The sequence below is a fragment of the Hylobates moloch genome, unplaced genomic scaffold (genome assembly GCF_009828535.3).
Source record: "Hylobates moloch isolate HMO894 unplaced genomic scaffold, HMol_V3 SCAFFOLD_15, whole genome shotgun sequence".
Lineage (NCBI taxonomy): Eukaryota > Metazoa > Chordata > Mammalia > Primates > Hylobatidae > Hylobates > Hylobates moloch.
The window spans coordinates 44,101,798-44,128,649 of NW_026652290.1; the positions used below are offsets into that span (position 1 = coordinate 44,101,798).

Below are 26,852 nucleotides of genomic sequence, written 5' to 3' on the forward strand. Positions count from 1 at the left end.
CTGAGGCAAGTTACAGCACCTGTCAACCTCAGTTCCATTGCTTGAAAAATGGTTGGTTGGTTGCCAAGTGAGAGCTCCAGTTTTTACCGCCTCTGGGATTCGGAGCCTCTGAAGGCCATATTTTCATCTGCATTTTCTATTATCCCCTTGTGCAGTTTTATTGAGCTTATTTTTTTAAGTTCATACCACACCCTGTCAGTCATATTTTCATGACAGTTATTTCATTCTGAATGGTAAACATTAGCATCCAACAGCATCATTATGGCTTTTGGCTGTTATTTATTTCTGCTGAGAAACTTTAAAAATGCAGTTGCTATGTATTTTACCACCATAACAAAACTGGAACAAAAATGCAGTAGCTTTTCCCACCAACATCCTCCCCCTTGGTTTAGCAGCTCCTCGGCATAAGTTAAAAGAGAGACCTTTAAATCAGCCTAGTACAGGGTACTGATATGAAGTCAGGAGTTCTGATCCCATATCATCCAAGCCTGATGTCTCATGCACACTTCATAGTTGCTGAGGAATTGGCCCCAGCAGCAGATTTCAGTCACTGTCTAGACTCGATGATCTCTATAAACCACAGCCCCCGTATTTGAGCTTCGACTTCTTCTGATGGTCCCATGGTACAGATGCCTAATTGCCATAGATATACACCCTTCCACACTCCTACACCTTTCTATGCCCTGCACCCTCTTGCTACCTTCCTTTTGAGCTGAAGCTGACTCAGTGGTCACTTGTTCCAAGGTTTGAAGAAGTAGGCACAGAATCTGACTGCACTCTCTGGAAGGCCCAAGTCCATCCTCCTGTTTTTCAGGTGCCTGCAGGTGGGGATAGGTCTCAGTCCTGTCAGGCTGCTGTAACAGAATACCATGAACTGGGCGGCTCACAAACAACAGCAGTGCCTTTCTCACAGTTCTGGGAGCCAAGAAGTTCAAGATGAAGGCGTTGGCACATTGGTGTCTGGCAAGAGTCCCTTTCCTGGTTCATGGACAGCTGTCTTCTCTCTGTGTTCTCACATAGCAGGAGTGAGGGAACACTCTGGGGTCCCTTTTATAGGGCACAGATCCCATTTGTGAGGGCTCCACCCTCATTACCTAATCACCTGCCAAAGGCCCCACCTCCTAATACCATTACACTGGGGATTAGGTTTCAACACGCGAATTTTAGGCAGGGGACCTAACAATTTTGTGTATATAGATCATCCATGCAATCCTCTGTCCACTGGAGTTGGGTCAGGTGGCAGTGATGGGCAGGGATGTCCTGCTGCCTGGCTCTGTCACTGTGGAAGAGGGTGGGGTTCAGGTCCAGCCCCACCACCTTACTCTATTTTACCTGCTTCCAGCCCTGCATGTTTCTTCTCTGAAGACCTGTGCAGAGAGTGTGATAGGTACTTGGCAATATCTGGCTATTGCCCTCCCTGTCTTTCTGTGTTGAGCCCTTTCTCCTGACTGTGTGAGCTGTGCAGGCCTCTGAGTTATTTGGCCAGTATAGGAGATTGCTGCTGATCCAGGCTCCCTCTTGGACTCAGTGCTGCTGGTCCATGGCAGGCAGGGGCAGGTGTTTGCCTGTGCTTCCAGGGCCTCCTTAGCACCATGCTCTGCCATGCCGCCCCCCTCATGCCCTCTACTGGCCCGTATCTCCAGGTGGGTGGGGCACCTGTGGGTCTGCTGCCCCGCTCCTGCCCCATCCCCCCAACACACGCTGCTTCCCAGCCACTGATCAGCTCCTGTGGGCGGCACTATTTCTGAATCCCAGTGAGTTAGGACGGGACAGCCAGAGCAGGTCTGTCTGGAGGTGGTGTGGGTGGGTGCCCATGTGCTGCATTCTGAGAGATGCCAAAAATAACAGTGAGCAATAATCCCTGCCATTAGCTTCATCCCTCCTTTGTACATTACATCATCTCATTCGGTCCTAAACAGCAGCCTGGATGACAGGCCTTGTTTTCCCCTTTTGATAGGTGAGAAACTTACTAGGCCCAGGCTGTTTAGCAACACCAGGACTCCAGTAAAGACAGAACTTGGAGTTACTTCTGTTCTACCCAGGCTCGGGTTTATTCTCTGGATGGTAGAGGTTTGTCATCTCTGATTCGTTGCACTGGCTGTGTTAGCTTTATACAAGCACGCTCTTCCCAAGGGGCCAGGGAACCAGTGGGAGCAATATGCTGCTGCCCCTTGCCAAGCACCTGATATGTACACGACTCCAGGCTGAGCTTTCCAGGTGCAGGTCTCAGGCCACCAGTGCAGGCACCTGAGAACTTTCAGCCTTGTTTATGCTTTGAGCCCCTAGGGCTGACTGCCTGCCATCTTAATCCCACCCAGCCTGGTGTTTCTTCCAGCCTCCAGCACCCAAGTTCTGAGAGGTAGATTGTGGTGCCTAGGCATGTGGATGGGAGAAACACCACTGCTCCTCCATGCCAACAAGACCTCCATCCTCCCAGCTCTGTGCCAGTCACCCTGGGTTGGCATGGAGCCTTCTGTCTTGTGGTCTCTTTTGTTTTTGGTGACCTGCCCTGCCCTAGAGCACCCCTGCCCCTGCTCCCAATGGGCACAGAATACTGTATGAGACATCCAAAGGCTTCCTTTCCCGAACACCACTTGCAGCTCTTTCTATCCAAGGACCTTGCTGCCACTACCTGGGTCTGCCTGTGTCTGTCTCACTCTAAGACCCTTTATCCTTTGCTAGGTTCTTTCCCACCTGGCAGAAGAAGTGTGGCCATCAGATCACACTGGGCATGTGCAGGGGATGGGCCAAAGCTTATTCTGCTGGTTACTGAGCTGTTGAAAAGTCACCCTGATACAAAGGGGTCATCCCTGTACCCTGTGAATCCACAACAAACAGATGCTGCTTCTACTGATACCTGCCTTAGAGATTGCCTCAGCCTGTCCTGGCTGTCACCAAAAGCCCTAAAAGTATCCCAAGCCCCTTTGTTCTACAGATCTAAAAATGGAACCAAACAAAGCATTCCACGTGGAATCAGGGGGGTTCAAATGGTTTGACATCACTTAGCCAGCCCCTGTTTGCTCAGGGAATGAGTTGGGACTCTTTCTGTTGCAGGTAAGGCTTGTTTGACTTTTAAAAAACCAGAGAGACAGGTTTTATGGCTCATCTGGAAAATCACAGCTAGCTAGCTTCAGGAATAGCTGGATCCAGGACTCCAAACAGAGTCCCCAGAGGCATTTGCTTTTCCTCTCTTCATTGTGCGGTGCTTCCTTCCTTCATAGACTCTCATTTTCCCAGGCCCAACAGAAAAGAAATATTCTCTTGCAACAATTCTGAAAATCCATGAGCCTCGCTCTCCTGGGCCTGAAACCAGTCACATACCTGTCCCTGAAACAGCCACTCTTGCCAGGGGACAGAACTACATTGACTGGCTTAGGCCTGGGCCACGTCTGCAGTTTCTGTCTTGGGCCATACCGTGTATTAAGAGTCTGGCTAACTGAATTCCTGGGTGAACACGATTTCTAGCCCTGCTAGAGGAGTGGTCCCCTCTGCTCAGTAGTGCCCAGAGTAGAGCTGCCGCCTCACCACTGGTTTCAAGTGAAATGCAGCCTAAGTGACCTTTAGTCCCCCGGATGAGTTCCCGTTTCTAGGAGGCTGCAGTCCCTCCGTTCTCCTTTATTTGGCCTTCAGTGACTCGAAGGAAACCTTTTGTTCTGGAGACTTGTAGTATGGGACGTGGAACCAGGTGCCTCCAACACAGCACCCACGTTGTGTTTTAGTCCCATCAACGCTATGGTTCCCAGATCCCCTCCAAGGATTAGAGAGCATCATGCCCCTTCCCAGGGAACTCCAGTTGTCCAGGCCTTCTGAGTGCAGCCTAAATGATTAGAGGCCGGGTCTTCCTGGGCTGCCTTAAGCCTGTGTTGGAAGAGGCACCTCTCAGAAGTGGACTGGATCAACTTCAGAGACTCCCTCCCCTCCCCACCATGATGCTGTGTGCCCAGCTTCCACACGGGTCACAGACCCGGAAAACACTTGTTGGCCATGAGTGGCTTCCATTGCCTGGATGGTGCAGGCACCAAACTGGTGGCAGCTCCTTGTCCTTGTGAGTGAGCATCATATGCATATTCATGGCGCCCCAGCTGAAGGCTCCCCTGATGACACGAGGGTCACACTCAAAGGTCTTGATACACCTCTAGAACCGTGGTTCTCTACTCTGCCTGCATTCCAAAATCACCAGGGTGGGGCTTCAAAAATTACACACCCTAACCCCACTGCCAGCAGCTGGGCTGAGGCATAACCTGAGTGTCAGGATTTGTCAGACCTCCCAGGCAATTCTGACGTGCAGCTGGGGTTGAGAACAAGTGCTGTAAGGCAGTGCTTCTCAAGCTTGAATGTGCAGAGGAACCACCTGGGGACCTTGGTGAAGTGCAGATTCGGATTCACCAGTCTGGAGGGAGCCTGAGCGTCTGCATCTCTGACCTGCTCCCAGGTGGGGCTGAGGCCGCTGAGCCCCAGGCTGCACTTGAGGGGCAGGGGCACCAGCGTTCCCTCCATGAGGCTTCTGAACATGCCCTGGCAGGTGGGCACATCAGCCTGTGACCATGCTCACCATCACGGACTGGGTCCTACAGGGCTGCCTCCAGGTAGAAACCAAAGCCACAGCCTCCCCAGACACAGAAGTGTCCATCTGGTTTCAGGAAGGTGCCGAGTGCGGCCCATCTGACGTGTCGGCTCTGAAGCCACTAGGAGCCCTGCAGTGGCACTGATAGCCATCCTGAGGGTGGAAGGGGTGAGGCCTGTCCAGGGGATTTTAGCTCACAGCCCCTCAAGCTATTAAAAAGGGCATTCTGCAAGTTCTCCTTCAGCCACAGCAGCCGAGGGGCCAAGTGAGTAGGCGAGGCAAGGCTTCCCCCTTGCAGGGAGGTGGATATGTCACACTTGTCCAAATGACCAACTGTCACAACGGCCAGAAAGCCCCCTGGCTGGGGGCTCTCCTGACATCTGCCTTCCCTTGGGCCAATCTGGGTTGAGTTTGGCTCCAGTGCCCTTGCCCTTGGAGCAACTAGATGCAGGTGTGGCAGGAGACCTTGTCAGCTTCTCTCCTGGCTTGGTGGCCACCTGAACTCACCGCCAGAGAACTGGAAATCCTCTTAGTACCCCAGGGGCAGACACCCTGCAAACACCTGCTCAGAAACACACTCCGTCCTATCGTCAGTAGGACTCAGGATGCCCAGAGAAGGGGGGGGGCCTGCCTGCCTGCTGTGCCCATACTGATGCAGCGATGTTACTCACTGCCACCTGATGACGCTACCTTTTAGTAACAACTCCGAGTTGCCTGGCTTGGTGCTCATAATATTCAATTCAGCTACTGCTCAAGGAGTAAGCATATATCAGCTACTTAGAACAGCGCCTAGCACAGGGTAAGCTGCCATCATCATGATGCCTTGGCTTCCTGGAACAGTAAAGTTGGAGAATTCTCCAATGTCCTTGTTCGTTCACAGGATCTTGTCTGATCAGCACAGCCCATCCTCCTCTGGTCACTCTTCCGTGCATCAGTCAACTAAGGAACACAGGCAAATGCTCCCTTAGTGACTGTAGTACCATGCCCAGTGCTGGGTCCAACATAACCTGTACCAATAGGAGGATTACACAGTGTACATGTTGCACCGTATTAATAACTGCATTTATTTAACACCTACCAAGTACTCAGCACTGTGGGATATGCAGAACTTATCAAGTTTATTGGTATCATGCACATGCACTTTACAGTCTAACTGAGGAGGCCAGTTATGACTCATGAGACAATGCAGAAGTCATTATGTGCTAAATGGTGTGGGCCACCTGTGTACTGTGTCCACCCCCATGGAAATATTTAAGAAAATTGAGGCTTTGCTGCTTTTTTAAAGATCTTTGAAACACAGAGGCTGAGGCTGGGCACAGTGGCTCACGCCTGTAGTCCTAGCACTTTGGGAGGCCAGGGCGGGCGATTGCCTGGGCTCAGGAGTTCGAGACCAGCCTGGGCAACATGGTGAAACCCGTGTCTACTAAAACGTAAAAAATTAGCTGGACATGGCAGCGTGCACCTGGGACAGCTACTCAGAAGGCTGAGGCAGGAGAATTGCTTGAACCCAGGAGGCAAAGGTTGCAGTGAGCCGAGATTGCACCACTGCACTCCAGCCTAGACAACAGAGCAAGACGCCACCTCTGAGAAACATAATAATAAATAAAATACAGAGGCTAGAATGATTTGGAATATTAGGTGTCTCATATAATGAGCCAAATGCATTTCCATATTGTTCTGTGTCTTCACTCTCTAAATGCATGTCTCAGAATTACAAACTAGGAAGATATTGATGTCAAACCAGGCCAACCCCACATCCGAATCACACAGAGAGTCCTATGAAACAGTTCCAAGAAAATCAACTATTTGACATTTGTTTTTCTTAGAGATTCAGAAGAAATGAACACAGTGAAAGACCTTAATAAAAGTGAGTGCAGGTTTGGTATCTGAGGAATTCTCTCCTTAGGTTTTCTAAGCATAGGTGGTGAGGCTCACTCATTCATAAAACATTTATCAAGCCCCACTGTGCATACGTATTAGGGCTACGAAGATGAAAAGAACTGGTTTCTGCCCTCAGGGAGCTCAAAGTCCAGGAGGGAGACGTGTGAAACCAGGTGTGAGTGGGCCGGGGCTCGGAGGAAGGGAGCAGGTTGCCAGGGCAGCGGGAAGGTTTCTCAGGGCCAGGGTGGTGGTAATGGCAGGAGGTGAGGTGTACTGGGCCAGGCCAGAGGGACTTTCTGTGGTCATAGCATTCATTTTTCTGGATCACACACAAGCTGTATATTGAGAACCAGATTTTGAAAATGTATTTCAATACAGATGGTCCCTACCTTACAGTGGTTCAATTTAGGATTTTTCAACTTCACGATGGTATGAAACCCATACGCATTCAATGGAAACTGTACTTCTCTCGTGATGCTGGGCTCCTCTCAGTCAGCCACGCGTTTGCCACTACAATATTTTTAGCTTACGATGGGTTTATCCGGACATAACCCCATAGTATGTCGAGGAGCATCTGTACCTGTTGGTCTCAGCTCCTGTAACTGTTTCATATGTTGGTTAACTAAAACATCTTCACGTAAAACTGAGTTTGTGCCAATTTTACAGACTTTTATTTTTCAAAAGTAAAATACAGTCATGGATCACTTAACAGCAGGAACATGTTCTGAGAAATGCATCCTTAAGTGATTTCATTGTGTGAACGTCATGTAATATGCTTACACAAACCTCGATGGTATAGCCTACTATGCAGCGAGGCTATGTGGCCTGTTTCTTCTAGATGGCAAACCTGAACAGCATGTTACTATACTGAACACTGTAGGCAATTGTAATACAATGGTAAGTTTGTGTGTATCTGAACATGTCTAAACATTGAAAAGGGATAGTAAAAAGGGACAGTATCTGAACATATCTAAACACAGAAAAGGGACAGTAAAAAGATGGTATAAAATATTAAAAATGGGCCGGGTGTGGTGGCTCACGCCTGTAATCCTAGCACTTTGGAAGGCCAAGGCAGGTGGATCACCTAAGGTCAGGAGTTTGAGACCAGCCTGGCCAACATGGTGAAACCCCGTCTCTACTAAAAATACAAATATCAGCCGGGCGTGGTGGCGCACGCCTGCAATCCCAGCTACTCGGGAGGCTGAGGCAGGAGAATCGCTTGAACCTGGGGGGCAGAGGTTGCAGTGAGCCAAGATCGTGCCACTTCACTCCAGCCTGGGCAAAAGAGTGAAACTCCATCTCAAAAAAAAAAAAAAAAAAGATTAAAAATGGTACACCTTTATAGTTACTTACTATGAATGGAGCTTGCAGGACTGGAGTTGCTCTGGGTGACTGAGTGAGTGAATGGTGAGTGAATATGAAGGCCTAGGATATGACTGTACACTACTGTAGACTTTATAAACACTATGAGCCAAGGATATACTAAATTTATTTATTTATTTATTTTAAATTTTATTATTATTATTATTTTTGAGACAGAGTCCCACTCTGTTGCCCAGGCTGGAGTGCAGTGGCGTGACCTCGGCTCACTGCAACCTCCTCCTCCCGGGTTCAAGCAATTCTCCTGTCTCAGCCTCTTGAGTTGCTGGGACTATAGGCACCTGCTACCGTACCCGGCTAATTTTTTTGTATTTTTAGTAGTAACGGGATTTTCACCATATTGGTCAGGCTGGTCTCAAACTCCTGACCTCAGGTAATCCACCTGCCTTGGCCTCCCAAAGTGCTGGGATTACAGGCGTGAGCCACCAACTAAATTTATTTTTAAAACTAATTGCACTATGATGTTACAATGTCTATAACATCACTAGGTGATAGGAATTTCCCAGCTCCGTTATAATCTTCAAGGATCATTGTCATGTATGCTGTTCATCATATACTGCAACACCGTTACATGGTGCATGACCATAATAGAATGTTAGATATCAGAGCCCAAACCACTTGGATCACATTTGAGGCCCAGAGAGGGAAGTGACTGATCACAAGTCACTCAGCTGCTTAGTAGCTTGTTAGTGGTAAAGTCAAGGGTAGAACCCAGTTCTACAGACTTATTGCTATTTCTGCCAATAGAGGCAGCAAGCATCTAGCCAAGTGCTGCCCTGAGCTGCTGGCAGTAGCTGCCTGGAGTATACACTGTGCTGTGAGCAATCTGAGAATGACACTGTGATTGATTACTGATTTCTGCCAAGGGCAGGTGATGGGAGCGTGGCAATGGGTGTGCCAGTGTTGCCATTTTGCTTTATCTTTCCTTGTGGTGATGAAAAGAATGTACCTGTAAAAGTGGAATCTGTGGTTACTAATCCCTTTAGAAAATAGACTTACAATGCATTTATTTAAGTCTGTGACCATTTACTGGGGCCTAACGCATGCTGTTGGTGCTGGGAAGACAAAGCTGAATTTCACCTAGCCTGGGCCTTCACAGGCTCACAGTCTTAGGGCAAAAGCCTTGTTCAGTAGGGAACCTTCCTGAGGTTTCAGCAACTTGTACAGAATGAGAAAATGTGAAAATAACTTAACAGTGGATTTAAACTCTCTAGAGCAGAAGTCCCCAATCTTTTTGGCACCAGGGATCAGTTTCGTGGAAGACAATTATTCCATGGACCAGGGAAGGGCAGGGGGATGGCTTTGGAATAAAATTGTTCCACCTCAGACCATCAGGGATTAGCCAGATTCTCATAAGGAGTGTGCAACCCAGATCCCTCACATGAGCAGTTCACAATAGGGCTCACGCTCCTATGAGAATCTAATGCCGCTGCTGACCTGACACGAGGTGGAGTTCAGGTGGTAATGTTTGCTCGCCCGCTACTTACCTCCTGCTGTGTAGCCTGCTTCCTAACAGGCCATGGCCTGGTACCAGTCCACAGCCCAAGGGGTTGGGGACCCCCACTCTGAGCATTCGTGCTGGTTGTCTAAACTATTTTTAACTTAAAATAAAAACTAAATTAATACCTTTTCAGTTACTAAACTTTCAAGGTGATTTTAGATCTGTAAAGGAATCTAAATATTACCTATATTTTTACTCTCGATTTAAGAAAATAAAGGCAAACAAATTCAGACATACCATTTGTTCTCAATAATTGTATAATTTCCTCATATCTACACCTCCAACTCCAAACCTGAATGTTCTCCCAGGTCAGGGAGATCACTGGAGCACACTGGCTTTTGCTCCCAAGTATAAGAAACCAGTTTGCAAGCTTGTGGCTTGACCTGGGGTCCGGCTGGCTGATGGAAAACCTGAGAGCTGACCAAGAGGAAAGCAAGCAGGCCGGCAGGCCATGTCATGTGCCTACAGACAATGTTCTACAGCCCCACCGGGGCAAATCATTGGCATCTGTGGCCTCTATGTCATCGGAGTTCCAAAGTGCCGGCCACCAGGGGCAAATGTGTAATCTCATTAGCTGACAGGTTCCTATCATGTTTATTTTTGTTTAATAAATGCAGATACTAGCTCTGTATGGAACATGTATTTCTGTCCTTCGTGCTGAAGCCTATTTTCTTAGTCTCTTGTAACGGGTTATTTCCCATAATTCATGATGCCCCTGTGTTGAATCATTTATGTCTGCATGTCTTACGTGTCAGGCCACAAGGATCCTGAGTGCAGTTCTTCTGCCCAGACCACCAGCTGATAGAATGTCAGGTGACAGCCCACTGTCCCAGGCTTGCTGTGTTCTCTCTTGCTGTCTGTCAACTGGGACTTTCCTTCTTCCCTCTGTCAGAGGTTGCAGTGCCCTGTCTCATCACAGCCATACAGAGCGACTGACAGATGTGACAGATGTCAGTGAGGAGCACAGTGTCTGAGATGACACAGCTGGGAGTTGCTAATTTGCCGCGCTGACTAGCGGTGGCCCGTCTTGTGTGAAGAAGCACAGGGAAGTGGCAGTTAGGAGGCCAAGCATCTGGCTGTGCCTTTCCCACTAGGTGACTGTGAAAACCTGAGCCAGCAGCCAAATCTTTCTCTGAGCTATGTCTTCATGTGCTGAGTGAAGGGCCCGACCACAGTCTCTTCTGTGACTCGTGGTATGCATGGGCGGGGGGCCGTGCCTGCCTCTGACAGTGAGGTGCTTAACTTAGGCGGTTGTATAGAGCGATGGCACTTTGGGAGGTGATGTTTGCAAGGCATTCCTGCAAATGTGGTTTGATCTCATAAGATGCTTATTATGCAAACTGTGTTTGTTCTGCACGCAGTACATTGGCTCCAGGTGGGAGGGAAGTGAAGAACAAATTGTGTAGCAGGCCTTGTGGGGGCATTGCTACAGTGGGGTTGTTTTGGGGAGGACATCTTGCTGTCCTGGGAGATGGCCAGAGGAACAGAATCGGAGTGAGCCTAGGTTGCCTTCATGAGCCAAGGGTCTGTGTTTGTGACACCCTTGGAAGCAGCATGAAGTGATCAGTAATGAGGATGGGACTTTCTTTGTAGAAACACCAGCATCTGTCCCCTTTGCCTTGGGCTACCTCTCATGGTGGGGTGATGGGGTGACAGATGATGACAATACTGGGCTGGCCCAAGACCAGAACAGAAGGAACCACTGGTTCTGTCACCATCCCTTGCCCAGAAACCTTCCAGAGATTCTGTAGTCCCTTGTTGTTCCACAGTGTGGATTTTTGGAGGCGGTGGAGGGGGTCACCACACAGGTCCCATCTTTAAGAACAAGTTCTCCAATGACTGTTCTTTGCCTCCTGGACATTGGGAGGGGTGCGTCCCGGCATGCGGAGGGAGACTGGCCCCATGAGGCGCAAGGTGCAGTGATTCTGCCCAGCAGCCTGTGTGGAGCCTCCTGACTCCCGGCTAGGGCACAGCCCTCAGGTTTCACTCTGGTGTTCCCACAGAGCCATGTCCACCTGGAAGGAACTGTGAGGAAACCATCAGGGGGGCAACATGAGCTGCAGCTGTGGTTTCCTGTTTCGATTTTGATCAGGGATCAATGTAATCCATGATGGCTGTTGGGTTCTATATAGCATCACTTTGGGGTATTAAGCGAGAAAAGAATGTATCTGTGGCAGGTACCACTTATAAAAGTTCACCCTGAACAACACACAGCAAAGGGAAGATTCTGAAGTTACCTAACTCGTTTCTGACCATTGTTAACAACAGATCTAAGTAATTTAAGTGCTCAGCTGGTCTTTGGGGCTATAATTGGTTGACTGCCTTTGCAGCTGAAAAGAACTTACCAGTAGCAAACTTGTCTTGCGGAATTATTTCTTTTATTTTTGAGACAGAGTCCCACTCAGTCACCCAGGCTGGAGTGCAGTGGCACAGTCTCAGCTCACTGCAACCTCTGCCTCCTGGGTTCAAGCGATTGTTGTGCCTCAGCCACCTGAGTAGCTGGGATTACAGGCATGAGCCACCACGCCCAGCCAATTGTGGAGTTATTTCAACAGACCAGATGTTCAAAATATTCCATGAGGAAAAGCACGTTGTAATGTTTGTAAATCCCCACGAGTGGGTGAGGGTTCCTCTTAGAGGGTTGGTGGGCTAACTGGCACATCACGTGGGGGATCCCCTCGCCTGTTTCCTGGCAGGCCCAGAGAGACTCCAGTTCTGTATCCCTGTCCCAGGCCGGTTCAGCAGTGGACCTGTTCCCACCCTGGGGTCAGAGCTCAGCCACTGTGGTCCCTGTGTATGGGTTGTGCAATGGGTACATTAGAGGTAGTGGAGCCCAGAAGGGAAGCTGTGTTCTGGGGACAGAGGTTCTAGGCACCCGTGCTGAATTGCCTTGTGGCCTTGGGCAGCTTGGTTGCTCTGAAGTTCTACAGCAATAGCTTCTCTTCCTGCCTCTGTCACGGAGATGATGTGGAGACAAACAAGGGAGCCGGTGCAAAAGTACTTTGTGAAAAAGACAGAAATTGCCCCTCAGAGACACGAGATCTTGTTCCCAGCAGTGGAGAAGGTAGGTCCTGACATCGAGGGTTCCTTCTGTGTGCTAGGCACTGCGTAGAAACTTACACACAGGATCTGCTTCAATTCTCACAACCGCCTAGGCATGAGGTTTCCAAGTTAGGAAACTGATTCTCAGAGAAGGGAAGTAACTTAACTCCAAATCCTGGGCCCCAAATCCCAGTCTATTTACATCACACTGCCTTGTCTTTAAAAGAAACTATTAGAGTTTCTTCTAATTATGAACAAAATGCATGCGAAGTCAGAAAACTTAGGAAGCGTGAAAAAGCACGAGACAGTTTAAAATGAACATCATTCCGTGACCCACAGATAACGTCAGTTCGCATCATTTTGTGATCCTTCCTTTATTTATTCTATGCACTAAGAGCTTTACAAAAATAAAAACGGGTTCTTACTGCATACATCATTTTGTACATGTGATACTCATCAAAGGAAGGGCAACAGGCAGCATCGGCAGCATCACCCCCAGGTGATGCTTGTTAGAAATGCAGGCATCTCGGGCTACAGCCCAGGCTTACTGAAGCAAAATCATGCTGAGCAAGCTCTTCAAATGATGGGGATACATCCTCACTTTTATTTTATTTATTTTTAATTTTTTTACTCCAGGGGTACAAGTGCAGGTTTTTTGCATGGATATATTTTATAAAATAATGGCGAGGTTTGGGCTTCTAGTGTTCCCATCACCCAAATAGTCCACATTGTACCCAATAAATAATTTTCCACCCTCCCCCTTTTGGAGTCCCCATTGTCTATTGTTTCCATCTTTATGTCCATGTGTACTCCTTGTTTAGCTTCCACTTATAAGTGAAAACATGTGGTCTTTTTTCTTTTGAGACAGAGTCTCACTCTGTCACCCAGACTGGAGTGCAGTGGTGCGATCTCAGCTCACTGCAACCTCCTCCTCCAGGGTTCAAGCAATTCTCTTGCCTCAGCCTCCCTAGTAGCTGGGATTACAGGCGTGTGCCACCATGCCCGGCTAATTTTTGTATTTTTAGTAGAGACGGTGTTGGCCAGGCTGGTCTTGAACTCTTGATCTCAAGTAATCCACCCACCTCGGCCTCCCAAGGTGCTGGGATTACAGGCATGAGCCACCATGTCCAGCCTGGTATTGGATTTTCTGATTCTGAGTTGTTTCACTTAGGATAATGCCCCCAGCTCCATCTGTGTTGCTGGAAAGGACGTGATTTCATTCTTTTTTTATGGCTGTGTAATACTCCATGGTGTACATGCACCACATTTTCTTTATCCAGTCATTTGCTGATGGACACTCAGGTTGATTCCCTGACTTTGCTATTGCATACTCTCAGCAGTCTGTCGTAGCTGATTTTCCCCCCATTGCAATGTATGGTGGGTATTGTCCCACGTCACTGAATATTTTCCTGTATCATGATTTCTAGTGACTGGATAACATCCCTCATATGACTGTGTCCTGCTGCTGTGTCTGGTCTCCTGCCTGTGTCTCCTCCTGGTGAGCCTTGATGTTTCCAGGACACTGTTATAAGAATGCTGGATTATCTCCTTAGGACAGATTCCCCAGAAGTGAAATTACTAGAGCAGCAGGTTTTGATACACGCTGCCAGATTCCAGCCCAGAAAGGATGTAGCTTGCTTGGTCACTTGGACCCTTGGCCAGGGTTTCTTGGGAGGCAGCTGCCATCATGGGGAAGAGCTCACACTTGCAGGGGCACAGGCCTTGATTTCAGGGTCGGATATTCCACTGACTGCCTCAGTCATCTCGGACTGGTTGCTTAGCTGCTCAGACCCTCTATTTCCTCACCTGCAAAAAAAGCAATGGACCATTTAACTCATAGCTGGTTGTGAGCCTTAAATGAGACTTGAGATACGCTTAATAAATGTTCATTACCTTTCCTCTGAATGAAAATGAGCCCAGGGCCTAAGGAGGTCCTATCACAAAGTCCTTAGATGTCCTTGCATAAGGTATTTTCTGTTGCGGTTTATAAATTCTATTTTAATAGATACACATGGGTGGCACTGACCTTTTCATTTGGTTCTCTGATGTCTCAGGGAACGTATGGCTTGGGCACAGCAAAGAAGGGCAAAGAAAGAAAACTGAAATTTTCTGCTCCTGAAATTTGAGCAGAGAGGTAACATGTGTGCACCGTGCTGTGGAGAGCACACTGGGAGGCAGTGGAGGGGCAGTGAGAGGTGTCAAGGCCTGCAGGTGTCTTGCTACCCCTGCTCTTCAGCGAATCTCTCGGTCCCTGGGCATTCACATGATGTGACAGCGCCTCCCTTTGGGGACTTTGTCTCAGTGTGGAGTGGTGTCTTGTTGGGGCATTGGGCCACTCTGTGCTGGGCATGACCTGTATGCTGGGCTTCCACGGGGACAGTGCTGAAGAGGCTCCTGAGGGGGCCCTGCTGCTGACAGAGGGCAGGTCACATGCCCAGAGCAGGCGAAAGCAAGCAGCAGAGGCAAGCTGCATGCTCAATCCGGCCCACTGAGCGGGGTGGAATTGCCACTGTGGGCCTTGTGGGGTTTGGCCAGCTCGTGTTGCTGGGCAGAGTGCTGCTGGCTGGGACAGTCCTTAGAGACCTCAGCCCTGGGGCCCAGTCCCTGTCCCTTCAATAATCCACTCTGCTGCGGGGGCCCCTGCACCACCTCCCAGGATACAGAGGACTCTCCACCAGCTAATTGACCCTCTCCCTGGGAGAAGGCCAAGTTGTTGGCAGGAGCACAGTGGGCTGCAGACTCTAATTGCATAAAGGGCAAATGTATATAAACTACCTTCAGCGCACTGCGTGATTATCATCTGAGCTCTCCTCTGAACTCACTGCTTTCTTCTGTCATCATCAAATATATTTGTTGTGCTTTAAAATTAAATTGTAGGCCATTTGAGTAGAATTCTATATACAGTTGCCATTTGGAAAACAGAAAAGCAAACTAGGACTTTTTCAGAACCATCTTCAGAAGTTGCCCTTGCTGCTGCCTGTTCCTGAGTTTTAGTAACATAGAATCACACCTGCCACCCAGAGCCCTCTGTCAACACTCCAGATATTGCCTGGAAACTGCTGACTGTATCGGTTGCAGTTGGCAGCCATCAGACTTGGGAGGAACTTGAGTCGGTGGCATTGTGATGCCGGTGGCAGGAGTCTATTATTTTGAAGTGGCAGCTGCAGGTAATCAGAGAGGAGCCACCAGGGCAAGTGGCTGTCTCACGTGGGGTGGCTGGGGAGCCAGCTGGGCAGGCTCAGTGGGTGATTTCTTTTGGGAGGGTGTGGCCCCTGCACCTGTCAGGCGTGGGCTCCAGGGGGAGGGCTGGAAATCCCATCAGTGCGACAATGAGTGGGGCAAGCAGGTCCCTGGTAAAGGAGCACTGGGAAGGCCCCAGGAAAGCAGTTAACAAAGCATATCAAGGACCTGAGGTAACACGATGGGCCTTTAAGGAAAAGTAAAAAGAAAACTGAAACTGGGGAGCAAGTGTGCAGGGCAGAGACGAACGTGCCTCCCACAGGGTCCCTCTCACTGAGATAGCAAGTGGACATCACGGTGAGGCAGGAGGGGCTGGGTGGTTTTGGTGCTGGAATGAGAGAGGAGAGCCCTGGGCCTGGGTGTGTCTGGCTCAGAAGCTGTTTTCGATTTTCTCAGCATTCTTCTTTCTTCCTGGGCCCTGCCCTTCCTCAGATGGGGAATGCAGCCTCACCTGCCATTGCCCTTTGCCTGCTTCCATGGTGAGCACAATCAACAAAGCCCAAGCAACTCAGTGGGAATGCCAATCACAGGGAGGCGAGTCCAACTCCCTACAGAGCCAGGCCACCCCCATCCCGGCCTTCAGGGCTTGGAGTGGAAGGCGGAAGTGCATTGCGTTTCTTAGATGGCCTTTTCTGCTGTGTGCCTATGCACCCGCCCAAGGAGCTCACGGGGCACAGGAGGGCTGGGCTTGGCAGAAGCCCCACTTCCTCCTGGCCCGCGGGTGCTTCTGTGAGAGATGGGGACAAGGGCTCTTGATCAGCAACCAGTGGTGACCCGTGGGCCCTAGGCCACTCAGAGGAGAAGAGGGAGGCCCACTCTTCTCCCTGCTGCTAGCTTCCAGGAGGATGAGAGAGCTGGAGGCTCACAGCACACTCAGGAGGATGGCTGCCTTTTACCAGTGCATCAGGCCTGACCCCAGGTGGGCCCTCTGAGAGCAAAGAGGTAGTGGGGGAGAGACACAAGGGAGGGGAGGCCAGGCCGTGACTCCCAGGGCATGGGTGGCCACCATCCCCTGAGGCCTGTGGATAAATCTGCAGCGTCTGTTACCTTATGTTCTAGAATGTTTATGACCTCCTTACTTACAGACTTTTTATCTCCTTGAGTTGTGTAAATTCTGGAGCAAAATAAGGATTTTCTTTCTTTCCTTTATGACACACACACATATTCATAAAGAGAAAGGGAGAGGGAAAGGGGAGGAGGGCTGGGTGAGCAGAGTGTGCCATTCTTACCATACTGTGTTGACACTTGGGATCTCCATGGCATAGTTGATATGCTTTGAGTGAAGGGAAGGCAGCAGAGGTCAAAGTTTAAGGATGTTGTAATTATGCCACTACCTAAAGCTCAGCACCAAAGGACTTGTGCTCAACTGATAGCCACAGCCTTGGGAGACACTGCCTGAGCTCCTGCACAGAGACATCTTGTCCTGCTGTAGGTGACCTTATCCCTGGAAGGTGTTTGGCTCTCAGTCCATTTTGACTCTGTGCACAGTGGTGCAGAGGGAAATAGAGCTATGGCTTGATTAAAATTTATTTGCTTAGCATAAATAAACAGATTTGTGTTTCTCATACCCCACATGGAGAATTCCCAGTAGGGCAGTCTCTGTCAGTACAGGTGATGGTTACATCCGCACATCACTTGAGGTGGGCAAACGGTCTTGGGAAATTGTTGTTGCTTCTTTGGAAAGACCCACCCACTGCCTGGCAGCAGGGCTTGGAGGGTGCTTGGGGAGTTGGGGCAGACAGTCCATCCTCAAAGCCTCACTTTCATTTGTTACAAAGGAGTAGTAACCCAACAACTCAAGGATTCCTTGTGAAGACAGGGCCTTGGACTGGGTAAAGCCCTATGCATATAAGTCATCATCGTTACTGTTTCATAAAACTCTTTTTACTAAGAATGAAACCTCAGTGCCTGATTCCGCCCATTTTGTATGGGCCAGGATAGAGTGGTGATGTTATGTCCTGGTAATAGGCTTTGGAGCATTATTTCCTACTGAAAAAACAAAAACAAAAACAAATTCAGCTCCACATCTGCTGTGCTGCAGAAATGTCAATCATAAATGTAGGGTTCTAGATAAATTAAGCATTATTTTGGGGATATATGCATAGAAAAATGGAGTATATTACCTCAATAAACTCATGAAGTTAAAAATAAGCCAGCCCTTGCAAAACTGTGCCCAGGGCTTCAGTGCCCTGTTCGTCACATATGTGTGCAGCAGTCAGCACGAGTTACAGCTCTCACTCAGAGACTGAATGTTGCCAAGTTAGATGGCCTCTTTGCAAGACACTCCCCAGCGTTAGAGTGAATTTATATTGTATCTTCCCAAGAATTATGCAAATAGAATTTCTAAAATAAGGTTATGAAGTCTGATGCTTAGCTATTGTTGAAATAATGGTTTTGTAAAAGTCTCTGATCGTTTTTTTTTACTCTGATGACCTGAAAACGTCTAAACTAATGTTTTTCAAATCTCATATGAAAACATTCACCTCTGAATGAATGTGAAAACAGGTTGCTCTTATGAAAGCTGTCATGCATTGCAGTCTAAGACATGAATTGTATTCAGGGGTGTTCGTGCAGGCTTAGGTGGCCCATGTGAACATAGGCTCACGTGTGCGTATATAGGAGTATACACTGTGTTGGATAGCTGTATGCATGCCTAGTTAAGTTACTTAATTTGTCCATTTATAGGGACTCTGAATACCACTAAATCAACTGTTATGTAGGTAGTTTCTAAAAAATAGTGTAGTTTATATAAGATACTATTTATATGCTTATAAACTATGCTGTTTATCTCATGGCTGACTGAGTGTTGGAATGAAGCTATGGTATTTTCTTACAAAGAAGCAGCCCAGCAAGTTGTGGCCTGCCATTCTCTCTAGATGCCCTCACTGTCCCTGCCCTGCCCACGGCCGAGGGGAAGCCTGGGGAAGTAAACCAGGCCTCTAAGCAGGGGCCTCCTCTGCTTCTATATTCCTTTACTCCCAAACCAAGGGGTCTGCAAAGCCCAGCAGACTTCAGCTCTGTGTGGCTATAGGGTAGATGATGTTTATAGGAAGACACTAGGCAAGAAGAACTCAGGCTAAAGAAATGTGACATTGTCTAGCTGAGTCATAGATTTAGAAGGAAGTCTGTCCTTGAGGCATTAATGTGCTGGGTGATCATTAAGAAGTGACTCTTTCTGCTGGGCATGGTGGCTCACACCTGTAATCCCAGCACTTTGGGAGGCTGAGGCGGGGCATCACCTGAGGTCAGGAGTTTGAGACCAGCCTGGCCAACATGGTTAAACACCGTCTCTAATAAAAAAAAAATACAAAAAATTAGCCCTCATGGTGGTGTGTGCCTGTAATCCCAGCTACTCACGAGGCTGAGGCAGGAGAATTGCTTGAACCCAGGAGGAGGAGGTTGCAGTGAGCCAAGATCATCAAGATCATGCCATTGTACTCCAGCCTGGGCAACGAGAGTGAAACTCTGTCCCAAAAAAAAAAAAAAAGAAGCGGAAGAAGAAGAAGAAGTGATTGTTTCATCTAGCAGGTGTTATTGCTAAGTGCCTCTGGATCGTTTGCTCATTCGTTCATTCGTTTAACAATATTTATTGAGCACTACCATGCAGCTGTTCTATGCTGGTGACATGTTATCTCTCCTCATGGAGTTAGTCTTCCAGTTTTACCTACTTAGCAAGAAAGGGACTTTCTCTAGGCCAAGCCTTACTTTAGTTTTTAAACGGCAGACAAACATTAACTACAGGGCAATAAGACACTTCAAATCTGACCAGCCAAATTCCTTTACTCACCCTTCTTGCTTTACCTAGAGCTCTGTCATTTAGCATCTGAATATTCTCTGGTTTCAGCCCTTTGATTATGAGATTTCTTTGCTTGCTTTTCTCTTATATGTCAGAGCAGATCTGTCTCTCTGTCCTCGCTATCCTTTCTGACAAGTGGACAGAGAAGGCTTTGCACACAAGTGGATGACAGTTTCAAAGAGCAGGAGGTGGGAGGCAGAGGTGAGTGGATCACCTGAGGTCGGTGGTGGGCACCTGTAATCCCAGCTGCCCGGGAGGCTGAGGCAGGAGAATCACTTGAACCCAGGAGACATAGGTTGTAGTGAGCTGAGATTGCGCCATTGCACTCTAGCCTGGGCAACAAGAGCGAAACTGTCTCAAAAAAAAAAAAAAAAAAAAAGAAAAACAGAAAGTCCTCTGACACCTTCAGGGAGAAAGGGTTGGCTGCAGTGAGGTCCGGTCTTGACGCCTCTTTGGTGTGGGTACAGCTGTCAAGTCCCTCTGCTTTTGAGGATAATAATACCATTAAGCAGCAAGCTGGCACAACATTTGAACAGAGATTTCTCACAGGAACTTTGCAAGCATTTCACATTCCATTTGCTTCAGTTATGTGAAACTTATTTTTCTAAAAAAAGGTACAGGCAGATCTTGGCGTGACTCACTAGAGAACAATAGTTAAGTCATAATTTATTTTCATCTTTTTCCCCAGGAAAGGGAAAAATTGATTAAATGTATGGGGAATGTAACAAGGCCTGAATCTGTAGAGGGGAAATGGATCAAAGAATCACACAAACATGTATACCTGTAAAACGGGTAAGTTTTGTGAACAAAAGGCCCACGGTCTCCCACAGTGTGTCGCGGGAGGTCTTGACACATCCTGAAGGGACAGATTGGTCTTCCTGCGGAAGTGGAATGAAAGCTGAAATCTGAAGGATGAGTAGGAGTAAGACCGAAGTGGAATGTGAAGGCAGGGAACATCAAGTTCAAGCAGAGGGAACAACATCTGCAAAGGCCCTGAGCTGGAAGGAAAGGGAGTGCTATTGGTGGAGGGAGAGCAGGGCTGAGGCACTCATTCTGCCAGTGTGCACAGGGCTTGGGTTGGAGTCTAGCCCACCTCCTCCTCTTGTTGACGTTTGTAGCTATCCACGTTTGTGTTTTCCCCTATTCCTGCCTGCATCTCCAGTCTTCTCCACGAGATTGCATCCCTCTTCCTGTAACAGTCGTTTCAGTGTGAGTTTGCTGGAAACAAATTGTATCAACTTTTCTTTTCTGAAAATGTCTTTATTTCATCCTTTTTCCGCAGCTTTGATGACATATCATTTACGTATCATAAAGTTTACCTGTTTAAAATGTATAATCAGGCCAGGCGCAGTGGTTCATGCCTGTAATCCCAGCACTTTGGGAGGCCGAGGCAGGTGGATCACCTGAGGTCAGGAGTTCAAAACCAGCTTGGCCAGCATGGCGAAACCCCGTCTCTACTAAAAATGCAAAAATTAGCCAGGCATGGTGGTGGCTGCCTGTAGTCCCAGCTACCCCGGAGGCTAGGGCAGGAGAATTGCTTGAACCTAGGAGGCGGAGGTTGCAGTGAGCCGAGATCGTGCCACTGCACTCCAACCTGGGTGATGGAGCGAGACTCTGTCTCCAAAAAAAAAAAAAAGTGTACCATCAATGGGTTTTTGTTAAAGAGTTGTGCACCAAGGAACACAATCTAATTTTAGAACATTTCCATCTCCCCAGAAAGAAACCCTGTGCCCATTAGCAGTCACTCCCATTCTACCTGCGTTTCCCCAGCATCCCTCTCCCCACCTCTTTGCAACCACTAATCTACTCTGTGTCTCTGTGGATTTGCCTAGTCTGGACATTTCGTGTAAGTGGAATCATGCAGTGTGTGGCCTTTTGCAGCTGCCTTCTTTCACTTAGGTTAATGTGTTCAAGATTCATCCAGATTGTAGCATATATCATTACTTTATTCCTTTTTCTTGATGGATAATATTTCATTACATATATGTAACATGTTTTTTATTCTATCTATCCAGAGATGGATATTTGGGTTATTTCTACTTTTTGATTATTATATAAATAATGCTGCTATGAACATTGGTGTACAGGTTTTTTTGTGCATGTTTTTTCATTTTTTAGTTGTAAAATACACATAACATAAAATTTACCATCTTAATCATTTTAAGTGGTATTAAGTGCATTCAGATTGTTGTGCAGTCATCATCACTGTCCACCCCCCAGAACTCTTTTTGGGGTCTTGCAAAATGGAAACACTATACGCATTAAAAAGTAACTTCCTAATCCCTTCTACCTCAGCCCCTGGCAGCCACCATTTTACTTTCTGATGCTATGGTTTTGACTACTCTGAGTACCTCATATAGGTGGAATCTAGTTTTGAGACTAATAATTCCAGATGCTTCTTGACCTACGATGGGGTTATGTCCTGATATACCCATCATAAGTTGAAAATGTCGTTAAGTTGAAAATGTACAGCTGACTGGAGACTTGGTGCCACTGCCCAGCATTGCATGAGATGGATGGTTTCTATTGACTGGGTATTACTTTTGCACCATTGTAAAGTCAAAAATCATAAGTTGAACCATCATAAGTTGGTTTTAAAAGCCTGTACCTCTTTTTTTAAAAAAGTGCTAGTCTCTTAAATCACGTAAAATACAAAACAATGGAGTTACAAACCATTTTTACAATAATAGTAGCTTTTATAATTCCCATGTATTTACTTTTATTGAGATCTTTATTTCTTTATATGCCTTCAAGTTAATATCTAGTGTCCTTTCATTTCAACCTGCAGGACTCTCTTTAGCATTTCTTGCAGGACAGCTCTAGTAGTAACAGACTCCCTCAGCTTTTATTTATTTGGGAATGTCTTAATTTCTCCCTCACTTTTCAAGGATACTTTTGCCAGATATAGGACTCATGCTTGACATTTTTTTCTTTTCACACTTTGAACATAGCAGCCTACTACCTTCTGGCTTCCAAAGTTTCTGATGAAAAATCTACTGATAATCTTATTGCAGATCTGTTGTATGTCACAAGTCACATCTCTCTTGCTGCTTTCAAGATTTTCTGTCTTTGGCTTTCAACAGTTTGATTATAATGTGTCTTGGTGTGGGCTTAAGTTCATCCTACTTGGATTTCATTGAGCTAAATGGATGTTTTATACATACACACACATAAACATATGTGTGTGTATGTATAAACATATGTGTGTGTATGTATAAACACATAAATGAATAAGTGTATAAATGTAAAATGTATATATAGATATGTGTATGTATAACCATTAAAAAATGTATAAATATATAATGTATATTTCATCAAATTTGGAAAGTTTACAGCCATTATTTTCTCAGATATTTTTCATTCCTATTTCTCTCTCTCTTCTCTTTCTGGAACTCTTACAATGTGTATGTTGGTCCACTTCATGGTGTCTCGCAGATCCCTTATTTTCTGTTCACTTTTCTTCAAATCTTTTTTTCTGTTCCTTAGACTTGATAATTTCCATTTTTATATCTCCAAGTTTGCAGATTCTTCTTCTGCCTGCTCAAATCTGTCTTTGAATTTCTCTAGTGAATTTTTCATTTCAGTTATTGTTCTTTTCACCTCCCAGATTTCTTTCTGGTTTCAAGATTTTAAAATCTCTTTAGTGATATTTCAATTTTGTTCAGACATCATTTTCTTGATTTTCTCCACATCTTCCTTTAGTTTGGTGAACATCTTTAAGATAGTTGTTTTAAAGTCTTTGTCTAGTAGATCCATCGTCAGGTGTCTTTTGGAGATCATTTCTGTTGGTTTTTTTCCTTTGATGGTCCATACTTTCCTTTTCCTTTGTATGCGTTGTGATTTTTTGTTGTGGAAAACTGGATGTTTGAGTCTAATAGTGTGGTAACTCTGGAAATTAGCTTCTCTCCTTTTCCCAGGGTTTGCTGGTTTGGATTATTGGGTTTTGTTTGTTTGTTTTAATTGTTGCAGGCAGTCTTAGTGCTGATGATCAGCCTGAAGTGTAAACTTAAGGCCTTCCCAGATCTTTCCTGAGACTGAGCCTTTCTGCAGGCATGCGTGGTGACTTTCTAATTTCCCCTCATATGTAATTGCTTTTGAGTGGCCTAGTCTTTGATATCTGGCTCCCAGAATGAGAAGGAAGAAAAAGGGTACCAGCCCATTAAATCTGCAGGGAGTCACCTGGGGCTGGAGGGAGTCTTGCAACAATGGGGAGAGGTGCAACAACAATGGCTGCCACCTCTTTGTCTGCACCTCTGTTATCAGAAGCAACAACCAGAGGACAGATCCCCAGTGTTTGGAGGACAGGGTCCTTTTTGCTCACTCTGGCTTCTGCAAGCTGTGTACCAGCTGCTCCTGGAACACATGTGTGGAGAAGTGGGGGGATGGGTGGATGCTACTGTGCTAAGAGCAGAAATGGACAGAAATTAACCACAATGTACCCTCCAATCCTTCCCTTGGAAGTTGCAAGCCTTCAGTTGACTCCAGAGTTTCAAAATAGTTACATCAGACAGATTCTGCTAGTGCAATTGCACTAGCAGAAACAGTGGAGAAACAGATTCCTGGTGCTTTCTACACTAACGTTTTCTCAGAATCTTCCATGGACATATGTTTTTATTTCCCTGAGGTAGATATCTAGGAATGTAATTGCTGGGCTGAATGGTAATTTTATGTTTCACATTTTGAGGAACTGCCAAGCTTTTCCAAAGTACCTGCTACATTTTACATTTCTACCAGCAATGAATGAAGGTTCCAATTTCCTCACATCCTTGCAACACTTGTTTTTATCTATCTCTTTTATTATAGTCATTCTAGTGAGTATGAAGTAGTAACTCACTGTGGTTTTGTTGTTGTCGTTGTTGTTGTTGTTTTTGAGACAGAGTCCTGCTCTGTCACCCAGGCTGGAGTGCAGTGGCATGATCTCAGCTCACTGCAACCTCCACCTCCCAGGTTCAAGCGATTCTCCTTCCTAAGCCTCCCAAGTAGCTGGGATTACAAGTATGCACCACCACGCCCAGCTAATTTTTGTATTTTTAGTAGAGATGGGGTTTCACCATGTTGGCCAGCCTGGTCTCCTACCCCTGACCTCAAGTGATCCATCTGCCTTGGCCTCCCAAAGTGCTGGGATTACAGGCATGAGACATCACTGTGGTTTTGATTTACAGTTTTCTAGTGACTAAGAGTGTTGAGCATCTTTTCATGCACTTATTAGCCATTCATTTGCCTTCTTTATGCCTTCTTTGTGTAAGTTTGCCTTCTTTGTGCAAGTTATGTTCAAATCCTTTGTCTGTTTTTAAATGGGGTTTCTTTTTATTATTGAGTTATAAGAATTCTTTTTATGTTCTGCATACCAGTCCTTTATCGGATAGATGATTATACAAATATTTTCCCTAGTCTGTTGTCTTTACAGTTTCTTGAGAGTCCTTTGAATTAAAATCTTACAATGTTGAAGTCAAACTTATCTATCTTCTCTTTTGATGCATTTGATGTCACATCTGAGTAATTATTGCCTAACCTAAAATGACAGGCTTACTCTCATTTTCCTCTAAGAGCTTTATAGTTTTAGCACTTACCTTTAGATCTATGAGCCATTTTGGGGTAATTTTTATGTATAGTGTGAGGTAAGAGTACACATTATTTCTTGCATGTCGATGTCTACTTGTTCCAGCCCAGTTTGTTGAAAAGATGATATCCCTCCATTGAATTGTCTTGACACCCTCATTGAAAATCAATTGGCAATAAGAGTATGCATTTCTGTTGAACTATATGTCTACCAATATGCCAGGATGATGCAGTCCTGATTACTGTAGCTTTGTAGTAAGTTTTGAAAATGGAAAGTGTGAATGCTCTATCTTTGTTATTTTTCAAGATTATTTTGACTTTTCAAGGTCCCTTGCATTTCCACATAAATTTTCAGATCAGCTTGTTACTTTCTGCCCAAAATCCAGCTGAGATTTTGATAAAGGTTGCATTGATTCTGTAAATCAGTTTGGGGAATACTGCCATTTAATAATATTGTGTTCTGATTTATGAACACAGGATATCTTTCCATGTACTTATGTCTTCTTTAGTTGTTTTCAACATTGTTGTTATTTTCAGTGTGCAAGTGTTCTTCCTCCTTGGTTAAACTTACTCCTTTTTTATTCTTTTGGATAGCATTTTAAATGCAATTGTTTGTTTTCTTAATTTTATCTGTGGATTGTTCATTGCTAGTATGTAGAAATACAATTGGTTTTATTTTTGTATTGGTCTTAAATCCTGAAACCTTGCAAACTTTAGTTATAATAGTGTTTTAATGGATCCCTCAACGATGTCTATGTACATGATCATGTCATCTACAAATATAAATAGTTTAATTTCTTCCCTTCCAATCTCAATGCTTTTTATTCTTTCTCTTAACTGCTTGCCCTGTCAAGAATCTCCAGTAGAAAGTTGATTATCAGTTTGACAGTAGATGTCCTTGTCTTTTTTCTTATCTCCGGGGAAAAAGCATCCCGTCTTTCTCAGCTGAGTATGATGTAAGCTGTAGGTTTTTTATAGATGCCCTTTGTCATGCTGAGGAAGCTTTTGTCAATTCCTAGTTTGTTTGAGTGTTTGTATCATGAAGAGATGTTGGATTTTGTCAAGTGCTTTTTCTGTATCTACTGAGATAATAATGTAATAGTTGTCAGTTTTCCGTTAATATGGTTTATTGCATTGATTTTTCATATGTATGTTGAACCAACCTTGCATTCTTCAATAAATCCTACTTGGTCATGCTGTATAATCTCTTTAATATGTTGCTGGGTTGTTTTTGCCAGTATTCTGTTGAGGAGTTTTGCATCTTTATTTTTTATACCTCCATTAAAGTGGTCATGTGATTTTTGTCCTTTATTTTATTAATATGGCTTTTGCATTAATTCGTTTTCATATGTTAAACCAACCTGTATTCATGAGATAAAACTCATGTTTATATCTTACTGGATTTAGCTTGCTAGTATTGTGTTGAGAATTTTTGTGTTTATATGCATAAGAGACATTGGTCTATAATTTTCTTTTATTGTGATGTCTTTGGGTTTGGTATTAGGGTAATACTGGCTCCACAATGAGCTGGAAAGTGTCACCTGTTCTTATATTTTTGAGAGGTGTTTGTGAAGGGAAAGGTTTCTGTTAATTCTTTAAGTGTTTGATAGAATTTACCAGTGAAGACGTTTGGAGCTGGATTCTTCTTTGTGGAAAGTTTTACAATTACTAATCTCTTTTCTTATTATAAGTCTATTAAAACTTTCTTTTTATTATTGACTTAGATTCAGTAGTTTGTGTCTTTCTAGGAATTTGTCTATTTCATCTAGGTTGTCTAATTTTTGGCATACAGTAATACATAATATTCCCTTAAAATACATCCTTTTTATTTCTGTAAGGTTGGTAGTGATGCTTTCTTATTATTGGTTTTAGCAATTTGAATCTTCTCT

The 26,852-nt window shown here is 45.7% G+C and overlaps 1 protein-coding gene across 5 annotated transcripts in view; it reads left to right on the forward strand.

Moving 5' to 3' along the window:
- The window catches only part of CRACDL (CRACD like), a 159,580-nt gene that overhangs the window by 50,112 nt on the left and 82,616 nt on the right, over window positions 1-26,852 (forward strand). Inside the window, exons 1-2 of one of the 5 annotated variants that reach the window (XM_058428525.1) lie at window positions 15,817-15,905; window positions 20,093-20,196. The exons of 3 other annotated variants lie outside the window; for them this stretch is intronic. The gene's annotated coding sequence lies outside the window, so the exon portion shown is untranslated. Of the gene's footprint in view, window positions 1-15,620; window positions 15,782-15,816; window positions 15,906-20,092; window positions 20,197-26,852 lie in introns of those variants that run through there. One more of the 5 variants, XM_058428526.1, reaches the window with a different exon arrangement.